Source organism: Convolutriloba macropyga (genome assembly GCF_964194025.1).
Source record: "Convolutriloba macropyga chromosome 13 unlocalized genomic scaffold, txConMacr16.3 SUPER_13_unloc_1, whole genome shotgun sequence".
In the NCBI taxonomy this organism is placed as follows: Eukaryota; Metazoa; Xenacoelomorpha; order Acoela; family Convolutidae; genus Convolutriloba; species Convolutriloba macropyga.
The window spans coordinates 273,625-289,109 of NW_027449112.1; positions in this window are offsets into that span (position 1 = coordinate 273,625).

Consider the following 15,485-nt stretch of genomic DNA (forward strand, 5'->3'; position numbering starts at 1 on the left):
GATTGGCTCCTATTATTTATATTCTCTCAATTTTGTTCGAATCTAAATTTTTCAATTCTTGGGTTACTTTATTTTATTTCGACTTGTTTCTTACATTAATTTTCTCAAATATTCTATTTTTTAGAATTTTAGGAAAAGATATCTGAAGTCACTTATGGAAGTAATGGCGCAAAAAATGCTTGCGAAAGAGACAATTCAACAATATATGAAATTGAATAAAGAAGAGCGGATACTAAATTGATCGTTAAAACTTAATGACAAGAGTGCGAATTATTTTATGTGAATGGACTTCTGAGCAAAAAATATTGGTTCACAATTTGATTCTGTTTCTCTATTTTTGAAGACCATTAGTCAGGATAGTGATGACTGGTCCAGCAGGTCTTTTGTTCAACCGATCAAAAGCCGGGAAACTAGTTGTTGCGTTGAAAAACCTGTGATCCGTCCTAGAACTACTGTTTTCTTATGCTAGAGAGGTGGACAGCTGCAAAAATTGAGTCTCTTTCCCCGTTCGGTTGCATTTTGCTTGTAATGGCATGTAGTTTGATTATCGTTGTTTAGGATGGCGATGATGCCAAGAAGAGCCAAATTTCCTTCGGTGATCATTTTTTCAATGATAAAAAGCAAGTTTTAGCAATCGAAACTGCAAATCTCAAGCACTCCGCTGGTTATTACGAACAGTTCAAGTATTGACATTCTCAAACCTTTTGATCAGTAACTGTTTTTCTGTCAGCCTTGGCCTGTGATTGAAGATTGCTGCAGCAGGTACAGATCCAAACAAGACTCTCAATTTTCGTTAATTCCGTTTTGGCTTATTTTGCTATTTTGCTTGAAACCAGTGTTTGCATAACTCATATTTCACTCGTTTCCCTTGGAAGGTCACTGTCAGTTTGCAGTCTTTACAATTCGAATTTTCATTACAACAAAAGAACTTTTTACTGAGATTTGGTTTCTGCAGTGATATATTTTCCGATGTTTTTCTAACATCTTGCGTTGGTTTCAAAGTTTGCGCCTGGTAGTTTTTTGGAAAACAGTGCCAAAAATCTGTTCACATTTTCTTAACTAAAAACCATTACAGAAAGAACAGGTCTGAATTATGAAAATTTTTTATGTGCTTTTGCTAATCGAAAACCCTGGCTGGTTTTGTATAGTTATTTCAATAATCCTATCATATAATTATTGATTATTTAGAGAGCGGCTGCTAATGTTTATACTCTCAAAATTTTGTCTGAATCCAAATTTTTCAAGGCCTAGTTACCTTTATATCATTTTGATTAGTTTCTTACGTCAATATTCTAAAATATAAGTCTTTTGAATTTTCGGAAAAGATATCTGAAGTCTTTTATGGAAGTAACGACGTACAAAAAGCTCGCAAAAGAGACTTTTCAACAATATATGAAGTTGAATGGAATAGAGCGGATACTAAACTGACCTTTAAATCTAAATGACAAGAGCGCGAATTATTATTTGTATATGAATTTATTCGCCAAAAACATTCGTTCACAATTTGATTCTGGTTCTTTGTTTTTGAAGACCATTCATCAGGATAGATATGATTAGTCCAGCATGTCTTTTTTGTTCACTCGATCAAAAGCCGCGCAACTAGTTGCTGCGTTGAAAACCCTGTGGTCCGTCCCTAGAACTACTGTTTCATTATGCTAGAGAGGTGGACAGCTGCAAAAATTGAGTCTTTTTCCCCGTTTGGTTGCGTTTTGCTTCTAATGGCATGTATTTCGATTATCGTTGTTTAGGAGGACGATGATAACAAGAAGAGCCAAATTTCCTTCGGTGATCATTTTTTCAATGATAAAATTCAGGTTTTAGCAATCGAAATTGTAAATCTCAAGCACTCTGGAGGTTTTTACGAACAGTGCAAGTAGTTACATTCACGAGCTTTTTGATCAGTAAGTGTTTTTCTGTCAGCTTCCGCTTCTGATTGATTATTGCTGCAGCACGTAGAGATCCAAACAAAATTCTTAATATTCGTATTTTCCATTTTCCCTGATTTCGCTGTTTCGATTGAAACCAGTTATTGCATAAGCCATATTTTCCTCAATTCCCTTGGAAGGTCACTTTCAGTTTGCAGTCTTTACAATTCCAATTTTCATCACAAGAAAAGAGATTTTCACTGAGATTAGGTTACTGCAGTGATGTTTTGTCCATCATCGTGTGTTGGTTTCCTTGTTTGAGCTCTTAATTATCCAAAAAACAGTGCCAACAATTTGTTCACAATTTCATAACTACTACCAGTGACAGAAAAAAGAGGTCTGAAGTATGAATAAATTTGTGTGCTTTTGCTAGTCAAAAAACCTGGCTTATTTTGAATAGTTTTGTCAAAAAACGTATCATATACGTATTGATTAATTAGAGAGCGGCTGCAGTGGCTGATACGTTTACTTCCTCGAAATATTGTCCAATTCTAAACTATTCAAGGCTTCAGTAAATTTTTATTATTTTGATTCGTTTATTAATTTAAATTTTATCAAATAAATTTCTTTGATTTTTTGGAGGAGATGTCTGATTTCACTTATTGAAGAAAGGACGCAAAAAATGCTGGCAGAAAAGACATTTCCGCAAAATATAAAAATGTATGAAATATAGGGGATACTAAACTGACCCTAAAACTTTCTTTCCATTAGCGCTAATTATCAATTGTAAATGAAATTTTTTGTAAATGATTTTGGTTCACAATTTTATTCTGTTTTACTGTTTCTGAAGATCATCCATCGCGACAATGTCTTGTTTGTGCACGCGATCAAAGGCCGAGCAACTAGTTCCGCTAAAAACCCTGTGGTTCCTCCATTTAATTACTGTTTTCTTATGCAAAAGAGATGAACAACTGCAAAAACTTAGTCTCTTTCCAGTTTCCGCTGTTTTTGGACACCAATGGCAGGTAATTTTTTTTATCGTTGTTTAAGTTGACGTTGGTATCAGGAGACGCTAAGATTCCTTCGATGTTTACATTTTGTGTGTTGAAAAGCAGGTTTTAGCTATCAAATTTGCAAATCTCAAGCATTCGTCTGGGTTTTTACGAAAAATGCAAGTAATGTCAATCATATACCTTTTGATCAGTAAGTATTTTTCTGTCAGCTTCCGCCTCTGATTGATGATTGTTGCAGTATACGCAAATTCAAATATGTACTCAAATTTAGAATTTTCCTGTTTCGCTTATTTTGCTATTTTTCGTGAAACCAGTTTTTGCCAAACCTAAATTCTATTCGTTTTCCTTAGTAGGTCACTTTCAGTTTGCAGCCTTTACAAATTCAATTTTCATCACTATAAAAGAGGTTTTCACTGAGGTTTGGTTTCTATAGCGATGTTTTGTCCAATGTTTTTCCAGTATCGGGTGTTGGTTTCAATATTTGTGCCCGGTAGTTTTTGGGAAAATGGTGTCAAAACTCTGTTCAAATATTGATAACTAATACCAGGAATAGTAAAAACGAGTCTGAAATATGAAACATTTTCTGTTTTTGCTCAACAAAACCTGGCTTCTTGTGTATTGTAATGTAAGTAAAACATATCAGATTTTTATTGATTAATTGGGAAGGGGCTGAAACTGCTTACTTTCTCGAAATTTTGTCCGAATCTAAATTATTCGAGGCTTCAATACCTTTATATTATTTCGATTTGTTTGCTACATTGACTTTTATCAAATAAATTTCTTTTAGTTTTGTGAAGAGATATCTGATGTCACTTATGAGAGAAACAACGCAAAAAATGCTCGGAAAAAAGTCATTTCAGCAATATATAAACTGAATGAAACATAAGAGACACTAAACTGACCATAAAAGATTCTTTCCATTAGGGCCAATTATCAATTGTAACGGAATTTAAATGTAAATGGTTTTGGTTCACAATTCAATTTTGTTTCATTGTTTTTGAAGATCATTCATCAGGAAAGTGTCTTGTTTGCGCAAACAATCAAAAGTTGCACAAATAGTTGCTCAGATAAAAACCCTGGTTCCTCCCTTTAATTATTGTTTTCTTATGCAAAAGAGATAAACAGCTCCCATTCTTTAACCTCTTTCCTGTTTCCTTTGCTTTTGGATACAAATGGCAGCAATTTTTTTCATCGTTGTTCAAATTGACGTTGGTATCAAGAGACTGCAAGTTTCCTTCGATGTTCACATTTTGTATGTTAAAAAGCAGGTTTTAGCTATCGAATTTGCAAGTCACAAGCATTCAGCTGGGTTTTTACGAACAGTGCAAGTAATGTCAATCATATACCTGTGATCTGTGAGTATTTTTCTGTCAGCTTCCGCCTCTGATTAACGATTGCTGCACTAGGATTGCTAAAGAAGTGGACATCTGCAAAAATTTAATCTCTTTGCCAATTCAATCGCAATAGGATACCAATGGCTGGTAATTTTATTATCGTTGTTCAAGTAGATGTTGGCGTCAAAAGAAGCCAAATTTCCTGCGTTGTTCCCTTTTTCTATGGTAAATAGCAGATTTTTAGCTCTCGAATTTGCAAATCTCAAGCTTTCGGCTGGGTTATTACGTACTTTTTAGCAGCATTTTTCTATTAGCTGCTTCTTCTGGTTTTGGTTACTGCGGTAGGTACAAACTAAAAAAAGATCCTACATATTGGTATATTCCTTCAGTTTTTGCTCAACTCATATTCTACACTTTTTCCTAGGAAGATCACATTCAATTTGCAATCTTTGCAATTCCATTGTTCATCACAATAAAAGAGGTTTTCATTGAGATTTGGTTTTGCAGTGATGTTTTATCCAATGGTTTTCTAACATATTGTGTTGGTTACAATGTTTGCGCTTGGTAGTTTTTCGAAAAACAGTGCCAAAAATCTGTTCACGTTTTCATATCTAATACCCGTAACAGAAAGAACAGGTCTGAATTATGAATAATTTTATGTGCTTTTGCTAATCAAAAACCTTGGCTGGTTTTGTATAGTTTTGTCAATAATCTTATCATGTACTTATTGACTAGTTAGAGAGCGGCTGCTAATGTTTATATTCAAAAAATTTTGTCAAAATCTAAATTTTTTAATGTTTCGCTACCTTTGTATTATTTTGAATAGTTTCTTACAATAATTTTCTCAAATACTAATTTTTTGGTTTTTCAGAAGAGATATCTGAAGTCACTTATGGAAGTAAAAAAGCTTGCAAAGAAGACATTTCAACAACAGATGAAGTTGAATGTAATGGAGTGGATACGAAACTGATCATTAAAATTGAATGGCAAGAGCGCGAATGTTGCATTGAAAACCCTGTGATCCGTCCCTAGAATTACTGTTTTATTATGCTAAAGATATGAACAGCTGCCAAAATTTAGTTTCTCTCCCTGTTCAGTTGCTTTTGAACACCAATGGCTGGTATTTTTATTATGGTTGTTCAATTTTACGTTGGTATCAAGTGTAGTCAAGTTTCCTTCGTTTTTCTATGGTAAAAGACAAATTTTTTGGCTATCGAATTTGCAAATGGTAAGTATTCGGCGGGGTCACTACTAACATTGCAAGCAATTTTATCCACATACCTATTGTACAATATTTTTCCGTCAGTTTACGCCTCTGGTTGTTGATTGCTGCAGTACGTACAGATTCAAAGAAGTTCCTGGATTTTTTTGTAATTTCTTTGTTGCTAGTTTTGCTATTTTGCTTGAAGCCAGTTTTTGCATAACTCATATTCCACTCTTATTCCATGGAAATTCACTTTCAGTTTGCTTCTTTACAATTCCAATTTTCATCACAATAAAAGAGAATTTCACTGAGATTAGGTTACTGCAGTGATGTTTTGTCCAACATCGTGTGTTGGTTTCCTTGTTTGAACCCTTCGTTATGCAAAAAACAGTGCCAATAATGTGTTCCTAATTTCATGTATTTATTGATTAGTTAGAGAGCGGCTGCTAATGTTTATATTCAAAAAATTTTGTCCGAATCTAAATTTTTTAATGTTTCGCTACCTTTGTATTATTTTGATTACTTTCTTACAATAATTTTCTCAAATACTAATTTTTTTGGTTTTTCAGAAGAGATATCTGAAGTCACTTATGGAAGTAAAAAAGCTTGCAAAGAACACATTTCAACAACATATGAAGTTGAACGTAATGGAGTGGATACTAAACTGATCATTAAAATTGAATGGCAAGAGCGCGAATTATTATTTTTAAGTGGACTTATTCGCAAAAGATTTGATTATTTTTGACTGTTTTTGAAGACCCTTCGTCAGGATAGTGATGATTGGTCCAGCATGTCTTTTTTGTTCACTCGATCAAAAGCCGGGCAACTAGTTGTTGCGTTGAAAACCCTGTTGTCTATCCCTAGAACTACTGTTTCATTATGCTAGAGAGGTTGACAGCTGCAAAAAACTGAGTCTCTTTCCCCGTTCGTTTGCATTTTGCTTCTAATGGCATGTAGTTCGATTATCGTTGTTTAGGATGACGATGATGCCAAGAAGAGCCAAATTTCCTTCGGTGATCATTTTTTCAATGATAAAAAGCAAGTTTTAGCAATCGAAATTGTAAGTCTCAAGCGCTCTGGAGGTTTTTACGAACAGTGCAAGTAGTTTAGTTCACAAGCCTTTTGATTAGTAAGTGTTTTTCTGTCAGCTTCCGCTTCTGATTGATTATTGCTGCAGCAGGTACAGATCCAAACAAAATTCTCAATAATCGTATATTCCATTTTCGCTCATTTCGCTGTTTCGCTTGAAACCAGTTATTGCATAACCCATATTTTCCTCTTTTCCTTGTTTCCCTTGGAAGGTCACTTTCAGTTTGCAGTCTTTACAATTCCAATTTTCATCACAAGAAAAGAGATTTTCACTGAGATTAGGTTACTGCAGTGATGTTTTGTCCAACATCGTGTGTTGGTTTCCTTGTTTGAACCCTTAATTATCCAAAAAACAGTACCAAAATATGTTCACAATGTCATAACTACCACCAGTAACAGAAAAAAGAGGTCTGAATTATGAATAATTTTGTGTGCTTTTGCTAGTCAAATACCCTGGCTGGGTTTGAACAGTTTTGTCAATAAACTTATCATATACGTATTGATTAATTAGAGAAGGGCTGCAGTGGCTGCTGGGTTTACTTCCTCGAAATATTGTCCAAATCTAAACTGTTCAAGTCTTCGGTACATTCATATTATTTCGATTCGTTTATTAAATTAAATTTTATCTTTTAAATTTCTTTGATTTCTTGGAAGAGATGTCTGATTTCACTTATTGAAGAAAGGACGCAAAAAATGCTGGCAGAAAAGACATTTCCGCAAAATATAAAAATGTATGAAATATAGGGGATACTAAACTGACCATAAAAATTTCTTTCCATGAGCGCTAATTATCAGTTTTAAATGAAAATATTTGTATGATTTTGGTTCACAATTTGATTCTGTTTTACTGTTTTTGAAGATCATCCATCGTGACAATGTCTTGTTTGTGCACACGATCAAAGAAGACCGAGTAACTAGTTCCGCTAAAAACCCTGTGGTTCCTCCGTTTAATTACTGTTTTCTTATGCAAAATAGATGAACAACTGCAAAAATATAGTCTATTTCCAGGTTACGTTGCTTTTGGATACCAATGGCAGGTAATTTTTTTAATCGTAGTTCAAGTTGACGTTGGTATCAAGAGACGCCAAGTTTCCTTTGATGTTCACATTTTGTATGTTAAAAAGCAGGTTTTAGTTATCGAATTTGCAAATATCAAGCATTCGGCTGGGTTTTTTTTACGAACAATGCAAGTAATGTCAACCATATACCTTTTGATCAGTAAGTATTTTTCTGTCAGCTTCCGCCTCTGATTGATTATTGCTGCAGAAGGTACAGATCCAAACAAAATTCTCAATATTCGTATATTCCATTTTCGCTCATTTCGCTGTTTCGCTTGAAACCAGTTATTGCATAACCCATATTTTCCTCGTTTCCCTTTGAAGGTCACCTTGAGTTTGCAGTCTAAACAATTCCGATTTCTTTCACAATAAAAGAGACTTTCACTGAGAATTGGTTACTGCAGTGTTGATTTATCGAACATCGTGTGTTGGTTTCCATGTTTGAACCTGGTAGTTTTCCAAAGAAGAGTGCCTAAAATCTGTTCACATTTTCGTAAACAATACCAGTAACAGAAAAAAAAGGTCTGAAATATGATTAATTTTGTGTGTTTTTGCTAATCAAAAACCGAGGCTCATTTTGAATAATTAAGTCAAAAAACATATAATATTTATTGATTAATTGGAGAGCGGCTGCTATTATTTATATTCTCTCAATTTTGTTCGAATCTAAGTTTTTCAATTTTTTGGTTACTTTAATTTATTTCGACTAGTTTCTTACGTTAATTTTCTCAAATATTCTATTTTTCGAATTATGAGAAGAGTTATCTGATGTCACTTATGGAAGTAAGGGCGCAAAAAATGATTGTGTAGGAGACATTTCAACAATATATGAAATTGAATTAAAAAGAGCGGATACTAAACTGATCGTTAAAAGTTAATGACAAGAGTGCGAATTATTAAATGTGAATGGACTTATTAGCAAAAAATACTGGTTTACAATTTGATTTTGTTTCTCTATTTTTGAAGACCATTCATCAGGATAGTGATGATTGGTCCAGCAGGTCATTTTTTCACCCGATCAAAAGCCGGGCAATTAGTTGTTGCGTTGAAAAACCTTTGATCCGTCCCCAGAACTACTGTTCTTTTATGCTAGAGAGGTGGACAGCTGCAAAAATATAGATTCATTCCCGTTTGGTTGCATTTTGCTTCCAATAGCATGTAATTTGAGTATCGATGTTCACCATGACTGTGATGCCGAGAACAGCCGAATGTCTTCGATGATCACTTTTTCCATAGTAAATGGCAGGTTTTAGCAATCGAAACTGCAAATCTCAAGCACTCCGCTGGTTATAACGAACAGTTCAAGTATTGACATTCTCAAACCTTTTGATCAGTAACTGTTTTTCTGTCAGCTTTGGCCTCTGATTGATGATTGCTACAGCAGGTACAGATCCAAACAAGACTTTCAATTTTGGTTAAATCCGTTTTGGCTTATTTTGCTACTTTGCATGAAACCAGTGGTTGCATAACTCATATTTTACTCGTTTCCCTTGGAAGGTCACTATCAGTTTGCAGTCTTTACAACTCGAATTTTCATTACAACAAAAGAACTTTTTACTGAGATTTGGTTTCTGCAGTGATGTATCGTCTCATGTTTTTCTAACATCTTACGTTGGTTTCAAAGTTTGCGCCTGGTAGTTTTTCGGAAAACAGTGCCAAAAATCTGTTCACATTTTCTTAACTAAAAACCTTTACAGAAAGAACAGGTCTGAATTATGAAAAATTTTATGTGCTTTTGCTAATCAAAAATCCTGGCTGGTTTTGTATAGTTATTTCAATAATCCTATCATATAATTATTGATTATTTAGAGAGCGGCTGCTAATGTCTATACTCTCAAAATTCTGTCTGAATCCAAATTTTTCAAGGCCTTGCTACCTTTATATCATTTTGATTGGTTTCTTACGTCAATTTTCTAAAATGTTAGTTTTTTGGATTTTCGGAAGAGATATCTGAAGTCTTTTATGGAAGTAACGACGTAAAAAAAAGTTCGCAAAAGAGACAATTCAACAATATATGAAGTTGAATGAAATAGAGCGGATACTAAACTGATCTTTAAATCTAAATGGCAAGAGCGCAAATTATTATTTGTAAATGAATTTATTCACAAAAAACATTGGTTCACAATTTGATTCTGTTTTTTTGTTTTTGAAGACCACTCATCCGGATAGTTGTGATTGTTCCAGCATGTCTTTTTTGTTCACCCGATCAAGAGCCGGGCAACTAGTTGCTGCGTTGAAAACCCTGTTGTCTATCCCTAGAACTACTGTTTCATTATGCTAGAGAGGTGGACAGCTGCAAAAATTGAGTCCCTTTCCCCGTTCGGTTGCATTTTGCTTCTAATGGCATGTAGTTCGATTATCGTTGTTTAGGATGACGATGATGCCAAGAAGAGCCTAATTTCCTTCGGTGATCATTTTTTCAATGATAAAAAGCAAGTTTTAGCAATCGAAATTGTAAGTCTCAAGCGCTCTGGAGATTTTTACGAACAGTTCAAGTAGTTTAGTTCACAAGCCTTTTGATCAGTAAGTGTTTTTCTGTCAGCTTCCGCTTCTGATTGATTATTGCTGCAGCAGGTACAGATCCAAACAAATATCTCAATAATCGTATATTCCATTTTCGCTCATTTCGCTGTTTCGCTTGAAACCAGTTATTGCATAACCCATATTTTCCTCTTTTCCTTGTTTCCCTTGGAAGGTCACTTTCAGTTTGCAGTCTTTACAATTCCAATTTTCATCACAAGAAAAGAGATTTTCACTGAGATTAGGTTACTGCAGTGATGTTTTGTCCAACATTGTGTGTTGGTTTCCTTGTTTGAACCCTTAATTATCCAAAAAACAGTACCAAAATATGTTCACAGTTTCATAACTACTACCAGTAACAGAAAAAAGAGGTCTGAAGTATGAATAATTTTGTGTGCTTTTGCTAGTCAAATACCCGGGCTGGGTTTGAATAGTTTTGTCAATAAACGTATCATATACGTATTGATTAATTAGAGAGCGGCTACAGTGGCTGCTGGGTTTACTTCCTCGAAATATTGTCCAAATCTAAACTGTTCAAGGCTTCAGTACATTTATATTATTTCGATGATGTCTGATTTCACTTATTGAAGAAACGACGCAAAAAATGCTGGCAAAAATGAGATTTCAGTAAAATATAAAAATGTATAGGGGATACTAAGCTGTCCCTAAAACTTTCTTTCCATGAGCGCTAATTATCAATTGGAAATGAAATTATTTGTAAAAGATTTTGGTTCACAAATTGATTCTGTTTTACTGTTTTTGAAGACCATCCATTGGGACAATGTCATGTTTGTGCACACGATCAAAGGCCGAGCAACTAGTTCCGCTAAAAACCCTGTGGTTCCTCCTTTTATTTTTTGTGTTTTTATGCAAAAGAGATGAACAACTGCAAAATTTTAGTGTCTTTCCAGGTTACGTTGCTTTTGGATACCAATGGCAGGTAATTTTTTTTTATCGTTGTTCAAGTTGACGTTAGTATCAAGAGACGCCAAGTTTCCTTCGATGTTCACATTTTGTATGTTAAAAAGCAGGTTTTAGCTATCGAACTGCAAATCTCAAGCATTCGGCTGGGTTTTTATACGAAAAATGCAAGTAATGTCAATCATATACCTTTTGATCAGTAAGTTTTCTCTGTCAGCTTCCGCCTCTGATTGATGATTGTTGCAGTAGACGCAAATTCAAATATGTCCTCAAATTTAGTTTTTTCCTGTTTCGCCTATTTTGCTATTTATCATGAAACCAGTTTTCGCCAAACCTAAATTCTACTCATTTCCCTTAGTAGGTCACTTTCAGTTTGCAGCTTTTACAATTTCAATTTTCATCACTATAAATGAGGTTTTCACTGAGGTTTGCTTTTTATAGTGATGTTTTGTCCAATGGTTTTCCAGTATCGGGTGTTGGTTTCAATATTTGTGCCCGGTAGTTTTTGGCAAAATTGTGTCACAACTCTGTTCAAATTTTGATAACTAATACCAGGAATAGGAAAAACAAGTCTGAAATATGAAACATTTTCTGTTTTTGCTCAACAAAAACTGGCTGCTTGTGAATTGTAATGTAGGTAAAACATATCAGATTTTTATTGATTAATTGGGGAGGGGCTGCTGCTGCTTACTTTCTCGAAATTTTGTCCGAATCTAAATTTTTCAAGGCTTCAATACCTTTATATTGTTTCGATCTGTTTGCTACATTGACTTTTATCGAATACATTTGCTTTAGTTTTTCGAAGAGATATCCGATGTCACTTATGGGAGAAATATATAAACTGAATGAAATATAAGAGATACTAAACTGGCCATAAAAGTTTCTTTCCATGAGCGCCAATTATCAATTGTAACGGAATTTATTTCTAAATGGTTTTGGTGCACAATTCAATTTTTTTTCATTGTTTTTGAAGACCGTTCATCAGGAAAGTGCCTTGTTTGCGCAAACAATCAAAATTGCGCAACTAGTTGTTCAGATAAAAACCCTGGTTCCTTCCTTTAATTATTGTTTTCTTATGCAAACGAGATAAACAACTCCAATTATTTAACCTTTTTCCTGTTTCCTTTGCTTTTAAATACAAATGGCAGCAATTTTTTTTATCGTTGTTCAAATTGACATTGGTATGAAGAGACTGCAAGTTTCCTTCGATGTTCACAATTTGTATGTTAAAAAGCAGGTTTTAGCTATCGAATTTGCAAATCTGAAGCATTCGGTAGGGTTTTTAAGAACAGTGCAAGTAATGTCAATCATATACCTTTGATCTGTGAGTATTTTTCTGTCAGCTTCCGCCTCTGATTAACAATTGCTGCAGTAGGATTGCTAAAGAGGTGGACATCTGCGAAAATTTAATCTCTTTGCCAATTCAATTGCAATAGGATATCAATGGCTGGTAATTTTATTATCGTTGTTCAAGTAGATGTTGGCATCAAAAGAAGCCAAATTTCCTGCGTTGTTCCCTTTTTCTATGGTAAATAGCAGATTTTTAGCTCTCAAATTTGCAAATCTTAAGCTATCGGCTGGGTTATTACGTCCTTTTTAGCAGCATCTTTCTGTTAGCTGCTTCTTCTGGTTTTGGTTACTGCAGTAGGTACAAACTAAAGAAAGATCCTACATATTGGTATATTCCTTCAGTTTTTGCTTAACTCATATTCTACACTTTTTCCTTGGAAGATCACATTCAGTTTGCAATCATTACAATTTCATTTTTCATCACAATAAAAGAGGTTTTCATTGAGATTTGGTTTTGTAGTGTTTTGTAGTGATGTTTTATCCAATGTTTTTCTAACATATTGTGTTGGTTTCAATGTTTGCGCTTGGTAGTTTTTTTGAAAAACAGTGCCAAAAAACTGTTCACATTTTCATATCAAATACCTGTAACAGAAAGAACAGGTCTGAATTATGAATAATTTTTTAGTTGTTTTTGCTAATCAAAAACCTTGCCTGGTTTTGTATAGTTATGTCAATAATCTTATCATGTATTTATTGATTAGTTAGAGAGCGGCTGCTAATGTTTATATTCAAAAAATTTTGTCCGAATCTAAATTTTTTAATGTTTCGCTACCTTTGTATTATTTTGATTACTTTCTTACAATAATTTTCTCAAATACTAATTTTTTTGGTTTATCAGAAGAGATATCTGAAGTCACTTAAGGAAATAACGACGCAAAAAAAGCTTGCAAAGAAGACATTTCAACAACATATGAAGTTGAACGTAATGAATGGATACTAAACTGATCATTAAAATTGAATGGCAAGAGCGCGAATTATTATTTTTAAGTGGACTTTTTCGCAAACGATTTGATTATGTTTGACTGTTTTTGAAGACCATTCGTCAGGATAGTGATGATTGGTCCAGCATGTCTTTTTTGTTCACTCGATCAAAAGCCGGGCAACTAGTTGTTGCGTTGAAAACCCTGTGATCCGTCCCTAAAATTACTGTTTTCTTATGCTAAAGATATGAACAGCTGCAAAAATTTAGTTTCTTTCCCGGTTCAGTTGCTTTTGAACACCAATGGCTGGTAATTTTATTATGGTTGTTCAAGTTTACGTTGGTATCAATTGTAGTCAAGTTTCCTTCGTTTTTCCATGGTAAAAGGCAAATTTTTGGCTATCTAATTTGCAAATGGTAAGTACTCGGCGGGGTCACTTCTAACATTGCAAGCAATTTTATCCACATACCTATTGTACAATATTTTTCCGTCAGTTTACGCCTCTGGGTGTTGATTGCTGCAGTACGTACAGATTCAAAGAAGATCCCGGATTTTTTTTGTTATTTCTTTGTTGCTAGTTTTGCTAATTTGCTTAAAGCCAGTTTTTGCATAACTGATATTCTACTCCCGTTCCCTGGAATTTCACTTTCTTTTTGCAGTCTTTACACTTCCAATTTTCACTGCATTAAAAGAGGTTTGCACTGAGATCTGGTTTTTGCAGTGATGCATTGTTTAATGTTTGCTAGTAACATGTGTTGGTTTCAATGTTTGAGCCTGGTAGTTTTCGGAACTACCCCTGGGAATGCTTCACAAAAAGTTAATCAACTTAACAAGTGCACCTGGCGAATGATGTGCAAATGTGGAACGTGTAAGAACTGGAAAAAGATAAACTGAAATGGACTGATAAACACTTGGATTGACACCCCAGTGGAAATAACCCGAAGCTTTTACTACTGCTACTACTACTATAAACGGTGCCAAATATCTGTTCAATTTTTTATAACTGATGCCAGGTATCGAAAGAACAGGTCAAATATGAAACTTTGGATCTATTCTGTTTTGCCCCCCCCCCTTCAGTTTAGTGAGCATAAATTTTTGGGTCTTTCCCACTATTGTCCCCCATAGCTTAGTGGTCAGACAATCTATAGCCCCCGCAATCTTGGTATTTATACCATAATGGGGGGCTATAATTTCATGGGGGCTATGATGGGAAAGACCCAAATTTTTCATGACCGCCAGGCGCACGTGCCATTTTCTTACATAGTAACGTGCTATATAACAACATATAATTTGCAATTGGGGTCATAAAAACACTAGGGGGAGGGGTTCTGAAACAGAATAGATCCGAAACTTTCTCTTGTACTTTTGCTTAACAAAAAACCTGGCTAGTTGTGAATAGTTGTCAATAAACACAACATATGCTTATTGATTAATTGAAGAGCGCTGCTATTAATTACCTTTTGGAAATATTGTCTGAATCTAAATTAACTAATGCTTCAAAAACTTTATTATTTCCAAGATTTAAAAAAAGGTTTGTCAATTTGAAACTTTCTTACGAACGTTTTCGAACTCTGAGTTCATCGTCAGGTTACAAACAATACAAAATGCTAAAATGAAAAGGCAGAAAATAAAATGCAAATCACTAAAATCAATCATTTAAGGAAATTTAAAACGAATTTTTAGACATCTACAATCGTATCTACAAAATATTTTTATCTGAGTAAAAATACTTTTTCGATTTGATGTAGCAGATGCATATCGACATGTTTTTTTATTAAACACCTACATATATTGCTTTAAACTTACTTTGGTTTTGTTCAATTGTAAAATTGATATTTTCATTTCTTAACGTGTCTTTCAAGTTGGATTTTCATCTTCAAACTAAGCTTTCAGTGTCAATTCTCGTGTTTGGTATTCGTCGCGCGTGTTGATGGCTGGTTTGAATGTTCTTATATAGAGCGCCTCTAGTGTCATTAACTTAAATTGGTTGCTGCATTGTTCTAATATCTTCCACTAGAAAGCTGTTTTATCACCGTTGCACTCGATTGCATATACTCCCATCCTTGAGTCCGCCTTGGCATGCTCTGCAACCCTTGTGTTATTATGACGGCATGTCTGCCCAACATAGATGGATTTGCATCCATTACAAGTGAGTTCATAAACCACGTGGGATTTGAGATCCTTATGAAAGCTAGACTTGAGGCTAGGTAA